A 14608-nucleotide genomic window follows, 5' to 3' on the forward strand; every position below is an offset into this window, starting at 1 on the left:
ATAAATGGTCCCAAGCCGCCCAAATTTCTCCGTGGAACACCCCCACACACTTTTCTTAGACTGGCCTGCTTTTGGGCAGCATTGGACGAGCCCACCAGAGAACCCGACTCCTCCGGTGGGCCCTGGCCTCTCCATCAGGGGAGTTGAGAGTGCCAAGGTGAGGAGCATGATGAGGATGATAGAAGTTTGCATCTGCTTTGTTTTCAAGGAATGCAAGCGCATGTATGTTGTAGCGGCTAGGCCTGAGGTGGTCAGCGTTTTGGCACATATCCTACCTCCTCTGAGGATTGCTGGATGTTTTCCTGCTACTATCCAAGTTCTATGACTTCCGTTAAAACAAAGCTTCAGGTGATAAATGATGGATGAGGTAGTGGCAAAGGAGAAAGAGCAGGAGGAACAGGGACCATTCACATCAATATCAGGCCAGTCAACCACATATGTCTTGTAGGATATATTTCTGTAACAAAAGGAGTGGTTCGGCTACACAGTTATAGGGCATACAGTGAGTGCAATGCCTACCAAAAATTTTGAGACACTCCAATGCCCCTTGGAAATGACATGGAGGTTAGAGGGCCTTAACTAAACCTTTTTTTCCATTTATAGCAACTGGGTCTCCTGTGCACTGTTGGCATAAGCAGTGAATGGAAGGCTTTCCAAAAATTATGAGGAACTGCAATGCCCCTTGAAACAGACGTGGATTACAGCGTACTAAAAACCTTCTACCCATTATTGGGGAGTGTGTCTCCCTTAGTTTTCACCTTTGCATTGAAAAGCAAAAGCTGACTAAAATTAGGAGGAAATGCAATGCCCGTTGGAAGAGTCGTGTAGATTAGAGGTAAGGTAATTAAAAACAACATTTAAATGCCCCTTGGAAGAGACATGGAGGTCACAGTAGCTTAACAAGACGGTTTTAATGCCCCTTGGAAGAGTGGTGGAAGTTACAGTGGAATAAAAAGACAATATCAATGCCCCGTGGAATAGACGTTGAGGTCACAGTAGCTTAACAAGACGATTTTAATGCCCCTCGGAAGAGACGTGGAGGTCACAGTAGCTTAACAAGATGGTTTTAATGCCCCTTGGAAGAGTGGTGGTGTAACGGGACTGGGAGGTGGAACCTCTGAGCAACTATACAAGGGGGCGGTCCTTGTAAGGAAGCGGGTGGCTCCCAGGGAAGACGGGCAGGTAGTCACGGCAAGGACAGGGACAGTCTCTGGGGAGGAGGGCAGGTAGTCACGGCAAGTGACAGGGACAGTCTCTGGGTAGAAGGGCAGGTAGTCACAGCAAGTGACAGAGACAGTCTCTGGGTAGAAGGGCAGGTAGTCACGGCAAGTGACAGGGACAGTCTCTGGGTAGACTAGCAGACAGGTAGAAGGTGGACGCTCCCAGGTGAGCGGTCAAGAGTCTCTGGACGGCCAGGTGGTCACGGCAAGTGACGGCAGAGCCTCCAGGTAGGCTAGCAGGCAGGTAGCAGGTGAGCGCTCCCAGGTGAGCGGGCAAGAGTCTCTGGACAGGCAGGTGGTCACGGCAAGTGACGGCAGAGCCTCCAGGTAGGCTAGCAGGCAGGTAGCAGGTGAGCGCTCCCAGGTGAGCGGGCAAGAGTCTCTGGACAGGCAGGTGGTCACAGCAAGTGACGGCAGAGACTCCAGGTAGGCTAGCAGGCAGGTAGCAGGTGAGCGCTCCCACGTGAGCGGGAAAGAGTCTCTGGACTGGCAGGTGGTCACAGCAAGTGACGGCAGAGCCTCCAGGTAGGCTAGCAGGCAGGTAGCAGGTGAGCGCTCCCAGGTGAGCGGGCAAGAGTCTCTGGACTGGCAGGTGGTCACGGCAAGTGACGGCAGAGCCTCCAGGTAGGCTAGCAGGTAGGTAGCAAGTGAGCGCTCCCAGGTGAGCGGGCAGGCTGGTCCATAGACAGACTGACAGGTGTCGGAAGGCAGACCGTCGGACCGCAGGCTGCAAGCAGGTAAGCGGATATCAGGCAGGTATCAAGCAGGAATCTGGCAGGTGACTGGCAGGTAACAGGCAGGAATCTGGCAGGTGACTGGCAGGTAACTGGTAACGGGACCTGAGGGCTGAAGCAGAGTGAAGGCTTTGCAACAACATTGCTCGGGCACCTCCATTTTGGAGGAGGTGTCTAATATATGGAGAGGTCCTCCGGCCATCAGAGCGGGAGGAAGCCGCCGGGCACAGAGCGGAGAGGTGAGGGGAATGGCGTCCCTGCCTAGCAGGGGGCAGGGACGCCGACGCTACAGTACCTTCCCCTTTAGGCCCCCCCTTTTTTAGGCCAGAGAGAAATTTAGCAAGGATGAGAGGGGCATGGATGTTCTCCCGGGGCTCCCATGTTCTCTCCTCAGGACCAAACCCCTTCCAATCTACCAAAAAAAAGGTCTTTCCTCTTACCCTCTTAGTGGCCAGAATACTCTCTACCTCAAAGACGTCTTCAGCGGAAACCGGAGCAGGAGGAGTACCTGGATTGTTGGAAAAAGAGTTAAAGACAATGGGTTTGAGGAGAGATACGTGGATGGAGTTGGGAATCCGTAAGGTGGCCGGGAGTTTTAATTTGTAGGCCACTGGATTAATTTGCCTGAGGATTTCGAAAGGACCGATGAAGCGAGGACCTAACTTGTAGGAGGGTATCTTGAGCCGTACATGTTTGGAAGAGAGCCAAACCTTGTCTCCCGGACAGAATTGAGGCGGATCCAGACGTCTCTTATCAGCATATCGCTTCATCCGCTCGGAGGACTGAAGAAGTGCAGACCTAGTACTCTCCCAAATGGTAGAAAACTCGCTGACAAGAGACTGCGCGGCAGGGTTGTCCACAGAGGCGGAGACGGGAAACGGAATCCGGGGGTGCTGGCCATAGACAATAAAGAACGGGGACTTGGAAGAGGATTCGCTCTCGTGGTTATTATAAGAGAACTCGGCCCAAGGAAGGAGGTCCACCCAATCAGAATGGTGGGCATTAACAAAGTGCCGGAGATAGCTGGTAAGGATCTGATTGATCTGCTCCACTTGACCATTGGACTGAGGGTGGTAAGCGGAGGAGAAGTCCAGGGTGACGTCCAGCAGTTTACATGTGGCTCTCCAGAAGCGTGAGGTAAACTGAACCCCTCGATCCGACACGATGTGGAGGGGTAGGCCATGGAGACGGAAGATATGGCGAATAAAGTCCTTAGCCAGCTCAGGTGCAGACGGAAGACCAGGCAGGGGAATGAAGTGGGCCATTTTAGAGAAGCGGTCCGCGACCACCCAAATGACAATACACCCGGCAGAGACAGGAAGATCGGTAATGAAGTCCATAGCGATGTGTTGCCACGGGGCAACAGGTATGGGAAGCGGCAGGAGATGACCAGCTGGTAAGTGTCTGGGAACTTTGTTGCGGCCACAAGATGAACAGGCAGAGACGAAGTCTACCACATCCTTAAGCAGGGTAGACCACCAGTAATGCCGGGAAATGAGTAGGAAGGTCTTCTTTTGGCCGGCATGGCCAGCTAGTTTAGAAGAATGACCCCAGCGAAGAACCCTCTCACGGTCTGGAGGCGCCACGAACGTCTTGCCGGGTGGAAGACGAGTCAAATCCAAGGGGGCCACATTCATCACCATGGAGGGGTCGATAATGTACATAGGCTCCTCCTCTTGGTCGGAGGACAGGAAGGATCGGGACAAGGCATCAGCTTTGACATTTTTGTCCGCCGGGCGGAAATGAAGGATGAAATCGAAGCGGGCAAAAAACAAAGACCACCGGGCCTGACGTGGATTAAGTCTCTGGGCATTTTGGAGATATGCCAGGTTCTTGTGATCCGTGTAGATGATCACCGGGTATAGAGCCCCTTCAAGCAGGTAACGCCATTCCTCCAGCGCCAATTTAACGGCAAGCAGTTCTTGGTCTCCTATGGAGTAATTGCGATCAGAGGAGGAGAAGATTTTAGAGAAAAAGCCACAGGTTACCATTCTCCCGGAGGAAGACTTTTGGGTGAGCACAGCTCCGGCTCCAGAGGAGGAGGCATCAACCTCCAGGTAGAACTGTTTGTTGCAGTCCGGACGGTGCAGCACAGGGGCAGAGGAGAAGGCTTGTTTCAGGGAAAGGAAGGCCTCCTCAGCTTCGGATGACCATACCTTGGGATTTGCTCCCTTACGGGTGAGCGCAGATATGGGCGCAGTCCGTGACGAGAAGTGAGGAATGAAGAGACGATAGTAATTAGCGAAGCCCAGGAATCGCTGTATCGCCTTCAAGCCCTCCGGACGGGGCCACTTTAGGACAGCAGAGAGCTTCTCGGGATCCATTCGCAAGCCTGTCTGGGAGATAACATAGCCCAGGAAAGGAAGAGAGGTCTGCTCAAAAAGGCACTTCTCGTATTTAGCATAGAGGTGGTTCTGCCTGAGCCTAAGCAGGACCTGACGAACATCCCTCCGGTGTGTGGGAAGATCCGGAGAGAAGACCAAGATGTCATCCAGGTATACCACCACGCAGGAGTAAAGAAAGTCACGGAAGATGTCATTGACCAGTTCTTGGAAGACGGCGGGAGCATTGCAGAGACCGAAGGGCATCACACGGTACTCATAGTGTCCGTCCCGGGTATTAAATGCTGTTTTCCACTCGTCTCCTTGACGGATACGGACCAGGTTATATGCTCCGTGTAGATCCAGCTTGGAGAAGATCCTGGCACCTTTAAGACGATCAAATAACTCAGAGATGAGCGGAAGGGGGTATTTATTTTTAACCGTGATCTGATTGAGTCCTCTATAGTCAATACAGGGGCGAAGCGAGCCATCTTTTTTTTGACAAAGAAGAATCCGGCTCCAGCCGGGGAAGTAGACTTCCGGATGAATCCCCTGGCCAGATTCTTCTCTATGTACTCAGACATGGCCCGGGTTTCTGCCGCAGACAACGGATAAATACGCCCACGGGGTGGAGTGGCACCAGGTACCAGGTCGATCGGGCAATCATATGGCCTATGAGGAGGCAATGTCTCTGCTTCCTTCTTACCGAAGACGTCAGCATAGGGCCAGTAAGGAGCCGGAAGACTGGGTAAATTAGCTGGGATAGGTGGAGGACGAACCGGATGAACCGGAACCAGGCAGGTCTTATGGCAGGCCGGCCCCCACTGGAGTACTTCACCGGAATGCCAGTTCAACACGGGTTCATGTGTCTGGAGCCAAGGTAGACCTAGCAATAGGGAGTGGGAGAGACCGGACAACACATGGAAGGAGATTACCTCAGAGTGCAGCATTCCCACCTGCAGGGTTATGGGTTCCGTGACGAGCAGGATGGTCACCGGAAGGAGTCTTCCATCCACGGAGGCGACTGACAAAGGTTCAGCCAGAGACTTGGTGGGAATACGGTATTTCTCAACCAGGGACTGAGAGATGAGGTTTCCAGCGGATCCAGAGTCCAGGTGGGTGAGTTCAAAGTGACGGTTCTCTCCCCAGGAGATAGATACAGACAAAGTCAGGGTTAGAGAGGACTTATTTTTGTCTAGGGTGACCTCTCTGAGCGGTCCTAGACACTGGAGTTTCCCAGCCTCTCCGGTCAGGAACGAATCAGGTGCTCCTTACTGCCACAATAGAAGCAGCTCCTCTCGGCTCGGCGTGACTCTTGGCGAGATTTGACCAACTTGGTCTGGTCGATCTGCATGGACTCGGGTGAGTGCGCCCGGGGAGTGACAGAAGAGGAGACAGGTTTCTGAAAAGTAGGAGCTAGGCGGGGAAACCTTCTCTCATGGGTGGTCTCTTTGGTACGTTCTTGAAACCGGATGTCAATCCGGGTAGCGAGAGACACCAGGTCATTCAGGGTGGTAGGAATGTCCCGACCGGCGAGCTCATCTTTAATCCGACCGGAAAGACCCTCCCAGAAGACGGACACCAGGGCCTCATTATCCCAGGCAAGCTCAGAAGCGATGGTGCGGAACCGTATGGCATATTGGCCCACGGTGAGACTCCCTTGGCGGAGACGTAGCAAAGAGGAGGCAGATGAGGTCTTTCGTCCCGGTTCATCGAAGACCCTACGGAAAGCAGTGAGGAAAGATGACAGGTCGGACACCAGGGGATCCCCTCTCTCCCACAGAGGGTTAAGCCATGCCAGTGCCTCCCCAGTGAGATGGGACATGATGTATGCCACTTTGGCTCGGTCGGAGATAAACTGGTGAGCCAGGAGTTCAAAGTGCAGGGTGCACTGGTTTATGAAGCCCCGAGCTTGAGCGGGGTCGCCTCCGAAGCGAGGAGGTGCAAAAAGCCGGGGACCGGGGCAGGATGCCATGGTATTGGTGGGCAGCGGCGCTGCCGGGTTGCGAGTCATGACACTAGCGGTGGTTGCTGGTGGAGCAGTCAGAGTGTCCAGGCGAGAGTTGACATTCCGCAGGTGGCTCAGGATGGACTCCTGTTGGGACCTCTGACGGGACAGTTCATGGCATAGGTCCGAGAGCGAGGGAGTTTGGGTGCCACCGGGTTCCATGGCCCGAGCAAACTGTAACGGGACTGGGAGGCGGAACCTCTGAGCAACTATACAAGGGGGCGGTCCTTGTAAGGAAGCAGGTGGCTCCCAGGGAAGACGGGCAGGTAGTCACGGCAAGGACAGGGACAGTCTCTGGGTAGAAGGGCAGGTAGTCACGGCAAGTGACAGGGACAGTCTCTGGGTAGAAGGGCAGGTAGTCACAGCAAGTGACAGGGACAGTCTCTGGGTAGAAGGGCAGGTAGTCACGGCAAGTGACAGGGACAGTCTCTGGGTAGACTAGCAGACAGGTAGAAGGTGGACGCTCCCAGGTGAGTGGGCAAGAGTCTCTGGACGGCCAGGTGGTCACGGCAAGTGACGGCAGAGCCTCCAGGTAGGCTAGCAGGCAGGTAGCAGGTGAGCGCTCCCAGGTGAGCAGGCAAGAGTCTCTGGACAGGCAGGTGGTCACGGCAAGTGACGGCAGAGCCTCCAGGTAGGCTAGCAGGCAGGTAGCAGGTGAGCACTCCCAGGTGAGCGGGCAAGAGTCTCTGGACAGGCAGGTGGTCACAGCAAGTGACGGCAGAGACTCCAGGTAGGCTAGCAGGCAGGTAGCAGGTGAGCGCTCCCAGGTGAGCGGGCAAGAGTCTCTGGACTGGCAGGTGGTCACGGCAAGTGACGGCAGAGCCTCCAGGTAGGCTAGCAGGCAGGTAGCAGGTGAGCGCTCCAAGGTGAGCGGGCAAGAGTCTCTGGACTGGCAGGTGGTCACGGCAAGTGACGGCAGAGCCTCCAGGTAGGCTAGCAGGCAGGTAGCAGGTGAGCGCTCCCAGGTGAGCGGGCAGGCTGGTCCATAGACAGACTGACAGGTGTCGGAAGGCAGACCGTCGGACCGCAGGCTGCAAGCAGGTAAGCGGATATCAGGCAGGTATCAAGCAGGAATCTGGCAGGTGACTGGCAGGTAACAGGCAGGAATCTGGCAGGTGACTGGCAGGTAACTGGTAACGGGACCTGAGGGCTGAAGCAGAGTGAAGGCTTTGTAACAACATTGCTCGGGCACCTCCATTTTGGAGGAGGTACCTAATATATGGAGAGGTCCTCCGGCCCCTTTAAGAGAGGGGGAGCGCGCGCGCGCCCTAAGCACAGAGGCCGGGAAGCAGCGCGTGCTGCCAGCAGAGCGAGAGGAAGCCGCCGGGCACGGAGCGGAGAGGTGAGGGGAACGGTGTCCCTGCCTAGCAGGGGGCAGTGACGCCGACGCTACAGGTGGAAGTTACAATGGAATAAAAAGACAATATCAATTCCCCGTGGAATAGACGTTGAGGTCACAGCAGCTTAACAAGACGGTTTTAATGCCCCTTGGAAGAGACGTGGAGATCACAGTAGCTTAACAAGACCGTTTTAATGCCCCTTGGAAGAGTGGTGGAAGTTACAGTGGAATAAAAAGACAATATCAATGCCCCGTGGAATAGACGTTGAGGTCACAGTAGCTTAACAAGACGGTTTTAATGCCCCTCGGAAGAGACGTGGAGGTCACAGTAGCTTAACAAGACGTTTTTAATGCCCCTTAAAAGAGCCATGCAGTACAGCATATTACAAACATTAGTCCCATTATTGGGGATTGGGTCTCCCATAGTATCTGCTTATGCCTTCCAAGCAAAAGCTTCCAAAAATTAGGATGGAGCAAGTTGCAATGCCCCTTACAAGAGCCATGCAGTACAGCATATTACAAACATTAGTCCCATTATTGGGGAGTGGGTCTCCCATAGTATTTGCATATGCCTTCCAAGCAAAAGCTTCCAAAAATTAGGACGGAGCAACTTGCAATGCTTCTTACAAGAGCCATGCAGTACAGCATATTACAAACATAAGTCCCATTATTGGGGAGTGGGTCTCCCATAGTATTTGCTCATGCCTTCCAAGCAAAAGCTTCCAAAAATTAGGATGGAGCAACTTGTAATGCCTCTTACAAGAGCCATGCAGTACAGCATATTACAAACATAAGTCCCATTATTGGGGAGTGGGTCTCTCATAGTATTTGCTTATGCCTTCCAAGCAAAAGCTTCCAAAAATTAGGATGGAGCAACTTGCAATGCCTCTTACAAGAGCCATGCAGTACAGCATATTACAAACATAAGTCCCATTATTGGGGAGTGGGTCTCCCATAGTATTTGCTTATGCCTTCCAAGCAAAAGCTTCCAAAAATTTTGAGGAAATGCAATGCCCGTTCGAAGAGTCGTGGAGGTCCCAGCAGCTTAACAAGACGCTTTTAATACCCCTTACAAGAGACGTGGAGGTCAGAGTGGTATAACAAGACGCTTTTAATGCCCCTTACAAGAGACGTGGAGGTCAGAGTGTTATAACAAGACGCTTTTAATGCCCCTTACAAGAGACGTGGAGGTCAGAGTGGTATAACAAGACGCTTTTAATGCCCCTCAGAAGAGACGTGGAGGTCAGAGTGGTATAACAAGATGGTTTTAATGCCCCTTACAAGAGACGTGGAGGTCAGAGTGGTATAACAAGACGGTTTTAATGCCCCTCGGAAGAGACATGGAGGTCAGAGTGGTATAAAAAGACGCTTTTAATGCCCCTTACAAGAGACCTGGAGGTCAGAGTGGTATAACATGACGCTTTTAATGCCCCTTACAAGAGACGCGGAGGTCAGAGTGGTATAACAAGACGCTTTTAATGCCCCTCAGAAGAGACGTGGAGGTCAGAGTGGTATAACAAGATGCTTTTAATGCCCCTTACTAGAGACGTGGAGGTCAGAGTGGTATAACAAGACGCTTGTATTGCCCCTTACAAGAGACCTGGAGGTCAGAGTGGTATAACAAGATGCTTTTAATGCCCCTCAGAAGAGATGTGGAGGTCAGAGTGGTATAACAAGACGCTTTTAATGCCCCTCAGAAGAGACGTGGAGGTCAGAGTGGTATAACAAGACGCTTTTAATGCCCCTTACAAGAGACATGGAGGTCAGAGTGGTATAACAAGACGCTTTTAATGCCCCTTACAAGAGACGTGGAGGTCAGAGTGGTATAATAAGACGCTTTTAATGCCCCTCAGAAGAGACATGGAGGTCAGAGTGGTATAACAAGACCCTTTTAATGCCCCTTACAAGAGACGTGGAGGTCAGAGTGGTATAACAAGACGCTTTTAATGCCCCTTACAAGAGACGTGGAGGTCAGAGTGGTATAACAAGACGGTTTTAATGCCCCTCGGAAGAGACGTGGAGGTCAGAGTGGTATAACAAGACGCTTTTAATGCCCCTTACAAGAGACGTGGAGGTCAGAGTGGTATAACAAGATGCTTTTAATGCCCCTTGGAAGAGACGTGGAGGTCAGAGTGGTATAGCAAGATGCTTTAAATGCCCCTTGGAAGAGCCATACAGTACAGCATCTTAAAAATATTATTCCCATTATTGGGGAGTGGGTCTCCCACAGTCTTTGCTTATGCCTTCCAAGCAAAAGCTGACAAAAATCAGGATGGAGGAACGTTCAATAATGGCAACATGGACCACGGTCACCCTGGTGGTATAGTGGTGTTGGAGGCTGAGGATAAGGAGAAGAACATAAAACAGCCGAAATGAGGAAGCGTATACCCATGTGTGGGTGTGAAGCGGTGCATGTGAATACACCTCCCGAAATTACACAGTGGATTTGACTTTATGTTACTCTGCTGTCATTTGGTGGTGATGAGAAGTCTGGCCCAATCCAGCCCTTGTTCATTTTGATAAGGGTCAGCTTGTCAGCATTGTCAGTTGACAGGCGAGTGCGCTTATCAGTTATAATTCCCCCAGCTGCACTAAAAACACGCTCCGATAACACGCTAGCGGCAGGGCAGGCCAGGACCTCCAAGGCGTACAGAGCGAGTTCATTCCAAGTGTCCAGCTTGGATACCCAATAATTAAAAGGCACAGAGGAATCATGGAGGATGCTGGTACGGTCGGCAAGGTACTCCTCACCATCTTTTGAAACTTTCCACTCCTTGTGAGAGTACCCCACGCCTCAGGGTCTGTCCGAAGGGAGGGTCTGAGAAAACTGTCCCAGAATGTTGACAGTGTTCCCTTGCCTCTGCTGGATTGGAGTTGCGTCTCTCTCGCATGTACGCCTTGGTTGGGCAACAACGAACTGTGACCTCTGCCGCTAGCGTGTTCAGATGGGAATTTTTTAACAGTTCGGCAGCAAGGGCCTACTGGTACTGCCCCATTTTTGTAGACCTCTCCACCTCAGGAATAAGAGAGTGAAAGTTCTCCTTGTAGCGGGGGTCTACAAGTGTCACCAACCAGTAATGACTGTCACCCAACATTTTGACAACGCGAGGGTCACGGTTAAGGCAGCGTAACATAAAGTCAGCCATGCGTGCCAGACTGGTAACGGGCAAGATTTCCGTGTCCTCACCAAGATGACGACTGACCATGCTCTCCTCCTCCTCCTCCCCCCCCCTGTCCTCAGGCCACCCACGCTGAACGGTATGACAGTTGTAGAGGTACTACCGTCTACAGCGCATGATACCAGCTCCTGTTCTTCCTCCTCCTCCTCCTCCTCTCCCTCACTGTCCCCCAATGCACATTGGGATGAGATAAGGCTGGGCTGTGTGTAATCGCCCACTATGGCTTCTTGATCCATCTCATCATACTCTGGCTGCAATGCCTCCTCTTTAATTCTCTGCAGGGAGCGTTGCAAAAGACAGACAAGTGGGATGCTGACACTAATGATGGCGTCATCGCCACTCACCATCTTGGTGGCCTCCTCAAAGTTTGTCAGGATGGTACATATGTCAGACATCCAGGTCCACTCCTGAGGTCTTATGTGTATAGTCTGACCTGAATATCGACGGCCTTGTTGCAGCTGGTACTCCACAACTGCTCTCTTCTGCTCACAAATCCTTTGCAACATGTGGAGGGTAGAGTTCCAACGTGTGGGGACTTCACACACCAGTCGGTGTGCCGGAAGCTGCAAATGCTGCTGCAACAAAGCAAGGGCGGCGGAAGCTGTAGCCGACTTGCGAAAATGAGCTGACAGGCGGCGTACTTTCACGAGCAGATCTGGCAACTCGGGGTACGATTTAAGAAACCGCTGAACCACAAGGTTAAGCACATGAGCCAGGCATGGTACGTGTGTGATCTCGCCTCGCCTCAGAGCCGCCACCAGGTTACGGCCATTGTCACACACGACCATGCCTGGATGGAGGTTCAGTGGTCTCAGCCACAGATATGCCTGCTCTTTCACAGCTGTCCACAACTCACAAGCATTGTGAGGTTTATCACCTAAGCTTATGAGTTTCAGCACAGCCTGTTGCCGCTTGGCGGAGGCAGTACTGCAGTGCTTCCAGCTTGTAACTGATGTGGTGATATCTGAGATGGAGGCTGAGCATGAGGAGGAGGAGGAGGATGATGCGCAGGAGCTGTACACTGTGGGGGCAACTCTGACTGACTTAGGGCCCGCAATCCTCGGTGTGGGGAGGATGTGTTCCGTCCCAAGGTACGACTGGGTCCCGGCTTCCACTATGTTTACCCAGTGTGCCGTCAGGGAGATGTACCGTCCCTGGCCACAAGTACTTGTCCACGTGTCCGTTGTCAGGTGGACTCTCCCAGTAACTGCGTTGTTGAGGGCACGGCAGAATTTTTGGGACATGTGCTTGTGTAGTGTGGGGATGGCACACCGGGCAAAATAGTGTCGGCTGGGGACTGAATACCGAGGGACGGCCACTGCCATAAGGTTGCGGAAGGATTCCATCTCCACCAGCCTCAAAGGCAGCATTTCCAAAGCAAGCAGTCGTGAAATGTGCGAATTTAGGACTGTGGCCTGTGGGGCGTTAGCTGCGAATTTCCGCTTTCGTTCAAAGGTCTGGGATATGGACAATTGAACGCTGCGGTGGGACGTGGACGTGGACGTTGATGCTGTTTCTTGAGAAACTGCCATAACAAGTGAAGACTGAGAGGAGGGGGCATCTTTACATACAGTATGGACAGGGGATTGCCTTGCACACACAACAGGGGGTTCTATTGCATGCACAACAGTGGAAGAAGCAGTGGTGACACCCGCTGACACTGGTCGTGGACCCTGGGGTTCGCCCCACAAAGTCGGGTGCTTTGCTGCCTTGTGCCTGATCATGCTGGTGGTGGTCAGGCTGGTAGTTTTGTCACCCCTGCTGATGCTGGCAAGGCAGGTGGTACAAATGGCCTTTTTGGGGTTATCAGCAGAGTCTTTAAAAAAATTCCTGACTCTGGAAGACCTACCGCTTGTACTGGCAACGTCCCTCGTGTTGGTGTTACGGGGAACGGTTGCCCGCCTTCTGTCTGCGGCCACCACACTGCTTCTTCCTGCCTGTTGGGGTACTCTGCCTCCAGCCCCCTGTGTGCTGCTGGCCTCATTCTGCATGTTCTCCTGCCACGTTGGGTCAGTTACTAGATCATCCACCACCTCCTCCTCTTCCACTTGCGCACCACGATCCTCCTCACCTCCTGGCAATTGTGTCTCGTCATCGTCCACCTCTTGTGACAAATTGCCAGCGTCGACATCCTGTGGCCGTGGCTGTTCAAATATTTGAGCATCGCTACATGGGATCTCCTCTTCCACCACTTCAAGCGGAGCAGGCGAGGGGCACAAATATGGAAATGGACCAGTGAACATCTCTTCAGAGTGTCCAAGTGTGGGATCAGTTGCTGTCTGACGACACTCGGCATGGTGGGAGGAAGGAGCATCAGGGTGAGGAGGAGTATGCGGTCGAGACTCACGGCTACTAACATCTGACCGTGTGGAAGACAGACCGGAGGTGGTGGTGCTCAGGTAATTGGAAGTATTATCTGCTATGCAATTAATAACCTGTTCACACTGATCAGTTCGCAATACTGGTGCTGTTCTGTGCTTCCCTAGTAATTCGGTCAAGAAGTGGAAGCGAGAAGATGTGGCTGTCGGTTGTGGCACATTTTCACCTTGGCCACAGCTCCGTCCTCTGCACGCACCATCACCAGAACATCCACTTCCACGTCCCTTGCCACGCACCTTGCCCATTGTAAAGGAATTAAAATAGCTAACACTCGCACTATCAATGGAAAAAGGGTAATAAAAAGGAGATTTGAACCGTGAAAGAGGAAAACCACAGTTCTATTTCTCTGGCCTACACCCGACTCTTTTAAACAATCAGAACAATCAGGGATAAACTATTACTGTTTTTCTTTACGGAAAAAATACCAAAACCTGAATAATAGAGATTTTTTACCGTGGAATGGCAAAACCACATTTATTGTTTACTGGGGTATACCATAAAACTTTAAATGTATATATTTGCGGAAAAACAGTGAGCGACACACTCAAACTGTTTTTTTTTAGATACAAAAGGCCCACAACTGAATACTACAGAGATTTGACCCTTGGAAATGCAAAACCACACTGAGATTTGTCGGGCCTATAACAGACTATTTTCAACAGATATATTTTTGTGTCAGAACAGTCAGGAGACACTACTGTTTTTTTTAAGGCAAAAAAAGCGAAAAGCAGGATAATAGAGATTTTTTACCGTGGAACAGCAAACCCACAGTTATAATTTACTGGTGTATACCAGACTTTTTTAAATATATAAATTTGCGGCTGAACAGTGAGCGACACACTCAAACTGTTTTTTTTTAGATACAAAAGGCCCACAACCGGATACTACAGAGATTTGACCCGTGGAAATGCAAAACCACACTGAGATTTGTCGGGTCTACAACAGACTATTTTCAACAGATATATTTTTGTGTCAGAACAGTCAGGAGACACTACTGTTTTATTTTTGACCCGTGGAAATGCAAAACCACACTTCTGTTTCTGTGGCCTATACCAGACTCTTTTCAACAGATATATTTGTGTCTGAAAAATCAGAGACACACTTTTTTTGGGGGGAGGGAGGGGGGGACAGCAATAGGTTAATAAGACGGGTAATTGTGCAGTGTGAAGGAGGAAAAAAAAAGAGGATTTAGATGAAAAAAAAGGATTTTTACTGGCCCCTGAGACCTGGAGCTAATTCCAGCAATTTCAGAAACAGGAGCACACAGGACTGTAATGCAGCGTTTGCTGGTATAACCACTGCGTCTCCTATACAGCCTGCCTGCCTGATATCTGGGATGGATATTAGTCCTGAGAAGGACTGTTTGTTTGTTCTGTCAGCCTTTACAGACCCTACACTAACTATTTCGCAGGAAAAATCTCTCCCTAG

Source organism: Phyllobates terribilis, unplaced genomic scaffold (assembly GCF_046119375.1).
Source record: "Phyllobates terribilis strain yellow unplaced genomic scaffold, ASM4611937v1 Scaffold_4__5_contigs__length_816908805, whole genome shotgun sequence".
Classification (NCBI taxonomy): domain Eukaryota; kingdom Metazoa; phylum Chordata; class Amphibia; order Anura; family Dendrobatidae; genus Phyllobates; species Phyllobates terribilis.